Consider the following 4807-nt stretch of genomic DNA (forward strand, 5'->3'; position numbering starts at 1 on the left):
CCAATGGGATTCATGGATAGCCAAAACACAGACTTAAAGTGCAGGTTGAGTGTTAGTTTTCAACTGTTTGTATGTGTTGTGGTGCCCGATAATCTGATTCTTCTTTCCCTGTCTGCTTAGCCTACTCTAGGTAGTCCAGTAATTCTCTGAGAAGATGATAGAGTGAATAGCATATCATGAGCTCAAACACTTTCACCAGCATTTAGTCTTGTGTACAAAAGTACAGCATGTTTGTGTGGGTGTTGGGGTGCATGCATGTGATGAATGGCCAGTGCCAGGCTATGCTCCCTCTGTGGCCTTGGATCAATCTGCTTATCTGTTAGCTGCCAGCACTGCCAGTGATTAACGACCAGCTCGAAACACAGCACATCCTTATTCATTACCAAGAACGTCACATACGTGTGTGCGTGTGGGTGTGCGTGTGCGTGTGTGTGTAACCAAGAACGTCACATACGTGTGTGCGTGTGCGTGTGTGTGTGTGTGTGTGTGTGTGTGTGTGTGTGTGTGTGTGTGTGTGTGTGTGTGCACGCGCACAGGTGCGACTGGGTGTGACCGCACACTGACAAACATTCAAATACTGTACATCCTTTTTCATTATGGCAGATGTCACCAATGGGGACAGTCTTGAGTTGGATGGCGGCTGACAGACAGCAGCAAGATGAATACAAGCAGTATCAAATGTGAATCACACATGTAACTGCTTTCTCCATTTTTATTCTGGGAAAAAAAAATCCTGGATAAGATTTGAATGGCTAGTGGTAGCTAGACTGGTAGCTATTGCTTCCACGAGTTCCATTAGTGCCATCAAGGTGGTCAGTTTTTCTCTAAAGGCAGATTTCCTGAAAAGCTTAAGCTTGTCAATAAAGCTGTCGAGTCTATGTGAAGACTGCCTACCAAGTCTTGTAGGCAGCAATGGTGGCTAACATGTTACCCCTTCATGGAAAGAATAGAGTTGTAAGAATTTGATTCTCCAATGTGAAAAACTTAATACTCTGCCCAGCCTGATTCCTGGACATCTTGTGGAAATTCTGCCACAAACCACTTTCACATTTTCCGGGTGTGTTCCCTTGTGATTCTATTTCTGGAATGTATTCATGATTTATTGGAAATGGCATTCAAGTTTGACCTTAAAACATTCTACCTCAACAACTTAGGACAACAACTCAAGTAGGGGAAAGGGGGAAAATTCTTGTTGAGAATACTGTTGATATCGTCATGTCAATTTTGAAACAATCAGTGGCCTTTTTCTGGTGTGTTTTTATTTATTTCTTTATTTTTACAGCATTTAAGACTTCTCTATCATTTACAGCACTAAGGAACATAGTTCAGGAGTTGCTTTTAATATATTACTGTCATGGTTCTGTTTGTGGCCACCAGGTGGCACTGTAGGGCTCCGCCTGCAGCTGCACACCTGTTGGTCATTGTGTCATTAGTTTGTTTATTTAAATGGACTCCCGGTACGACCACTCGGGGTCGGGTCATTGTTGCTGTTTGTTTCTTGCTGTGCACACGTGTCATGTTTTGTTTTCTGTCTTGGGTTTTTTGCTACTTTGATTTTGCTGGACTTTATTTGAGTGAGTTTTTGAGTTAGTTTCTCCAGTGTATTCCTGTTTGTATTTTTGTTTAACACATTTTGGTCAGCAACCCTGCTCTCCTCCCTGCCTCCCTGCTTTTTGGGGTCCTCCAACTACCATCATGTTAAAACATGACAATTTATCTATTTTGTGTGAGGTTTTTTTCTTGGCTCAGGGATTTTATTGGCGAGATCACTTGCGACACTGAAAAAAACATTCCTTAAATTCATTAGCTATTATTGTTATTTTATCAAGAACAGTGCTGTATTTTTATCTTCTATAAAATATTGTGCATCATCTTTTTTTTTGAGCTATTTTTGGTAATATGATTTTGTATTCTCCATTCTTCTTGTGCGATGCTTTTATTCTGCTCTAATAATGAAGAAAGATGATCTCTTTTTGTAATTAAATTAAATTACAACTTATTTTTGTAGGTCTTATACTTGATTTCAGCGTCTCAATTTCATCAATGTTTTTATGTAAAATATCTTTCTTTTTACATGTGTTCTTTATCGCCTTTGTCATCCATGGTTTATTTAAGCCTTTTAACACATCCTGTTTACTTAAGTTTATGGATAATGTTAATCGTAAAAAGAGATAACGGTCCACTGCATTGCATCATTCGCAATATTGGGGTCTTCATTTGAATAGACAGCAGAACAGCTTAGCTTTTATTGGTGCAATTTAAAGGTAGCAATGAAACATTGTATTCTTTGTCCTATTTCTGATGTGTTGTAAGATGTTAGCATTTTTTAAAATCAAAATAGTTTTGAAAAATTGCAGAGACAGAATGATTACTTCTGTCATCAAGACCTCAACCTTCTATTTTATGATAAATTGTAATTATAAATATGTTATCTATTCGTGTGGTTATACCAGCAGTTATTCTACTTCGTTTCATGATTACAGGGAAAACATGATATATGGTTATGATACATTGTATTTATAAAGTTGTTTTCTGGTGTCCATTTAAAGTTAACAAATCAAATAACTGACACAGAACTGGCCAATACAACAGCTAAACCTAATACCAAAAGGGAAATAAAGAAAAATTTCAGGGATATTTTGCAAAAGTAATTTAAAAAAAAAAAGTTCAGGGATAATATGCAAAAGTAATTAAAAAAAAAAAAGTTTTGCTGGCTATCAAAGTTATTGCCAACATTAGCATGAGCCATTGGCCACTAATGTTATGTTATGCTGTCATACGAGAGTCAATGGATGAGACACTGAACGAGAGTTCACCAAGAAATGTCACCGCTTCATCAGATATGTGAAAAAAAGTATTACCGGCATGGCCAACTTTCAAGGTACAGGGAAAAATCAAAGCATGCTTTTGATGTCTAGGTCGGGTGGCTTTTTCTGAAGCAGGTCAAAACTCAGACATTTTTGGATCAGACCAGCAGAAAGGTTTGATGTGAACTCGAGCTCCTTTATACTTCTTTTCCCCAGAGAATTTTATTATATTCGCTTTGTCCTTAAAGTAGTGGAGTTTTACCAGAATGAGCCTTGGACTCTTGGCTACGGCATTATCCTTGACACCAATGTGATGACAGCGCACAGTCAGTGGAGGAGAGAAAAAAATTGCTCTAACAAGAAGCTGCGAAATCAGTCGACTCACAAAATCAAGGATGTTGTTAAGCTCAACTTTTGCAGGACCGCCAATACAGCATAGATTGGTGCATCTGCTTTGGTTCTCAACGTCATCCGCCCAAGATTTCAGGTCACTTTTCAAGCACTTTTACCCATCTGACCAAATCTGTAATCCTCGTTTGAGGCTATTCTTCGTTCCAGCTTGTTGACCTGGGGCTTCATGTACAAAGGGTGGTGTAAAAACACGGAGTAAACACTTTCCCACACTCGCATTCAGATGTATCAAGAGTGAAATGATCGTAGGAATGTGCAGTGCTCCACAGCAACTACTTGGCTGGTGTGCACAGGTTTTTCATGCTTTGGAGCAGGTGTCAAAATCAAGGCCCGGGGGCCAGATCTGGCCTGCCACATCATTTTATGTGTCCGGCCATGATCCAACTTCCATGATCCTTTCTAAAATGTTGACCAGAATTTCAAATTCTCACATGTAATAAATAAGAGATATATTCTAAGCAGATACTTTTTACCAAACCCCTCATGATAGCAGCTTAAACAATAGTTGAATCAACAGTTATTCTTGACTTCTTTATATGGTTTCAGTCATAACGGCCCTCCAAGTGAAACGCGAACTAAAATGTGGCCTGCGACAAAAATAGGTTTGACACCCCTGATTTAGAGACATTGGAGAGTCACAGACATGATGCTGGGCAGAGGCAGGTGCAGTGGCGTGGGAAGTAAATTGCCCGATGCGGACAGGCGGTTTCGATGACCCAACCCCACAAATCTTTTTATGTTGATCAAACCCATGCGGCGACCACCTCTCCAGTTTGGAAGCCTCGAGCGCTCACTGGGGAGCTAACGCCAGACACACGTAGGCTGCTTTGCACACTATTAGAATGTGCTGACTCCAGCATGCTAAAGAACAGTTTTTCGGGCCTTAACTCTGTTTACAGCATCTCCGGGTCACATTTTGTGAAGTTCCACTTTTTTCATTAGTAATTCAAGTCTTGATATTATGATTATCCCATCATGCATCATGAGTGATTTTTCTGACCGGCAGGCATTGTTTATAGTAATTTGCATATTTATAGAAGGGTGTGGAAGTCTGGTATTCCAATATTTCCACAGTGATTGAGATTTACGAAAGGAATGTGCTTGGCTTCATGCATATGCAGAGATTCATACGTCCACATTGTTGTGTGTGTGATATTTGCTGGATTTGGCCATACGCTGTCTTGTGAGTACGAAAGCCACGCTTGTCTTTGTACACGAGGCCTCTGTTCTTCAAACATGTGTATTTTTGTCAGACTAGCTCCAACTTGATCCATTTTGGTGTCCACGTATGTAATCAAGTTTCATTTGCCACATCATCACTTTGGAGAGTAATTTGCCCATTAGCCATTGTGTGGCGAGCAAACTTGTCCGGGTCAATAAGAAGAGATGAATTCCCTGGTCTTTTACTAGAACCCTGTTATGTCTATTTTGCTTTATGACTTCTTCCTATAATTGAATGGTGCAGTTTACTCAACACTTCCCTCCATTTCTTGTGCGTGCGTGCGTGTGTGCGTGTGCGTGTGTGTGTGTGTGTGTGCATGTGTGTGTGTGTGTGTGTGTGTGTGTGTGTGTGTGTGTGTGTGTGTGTG

Source organism: Hippocampus comes, unplaced genomic scaffold (genome assembly GCF_001891065.2).
Source record: "Hippocampus comes isolate QL1 unplaced genomic scaffold, H_comes_QL1_v1.1 scaffold86, whole genome shotgun sequence".
Taxonomy (NCBI): Eukaryota; Metazoa; Chordata; class Actinopteri; order Syngnathiformes; family Syngnathidae; genus Hippocampus; species Hippocampus comes.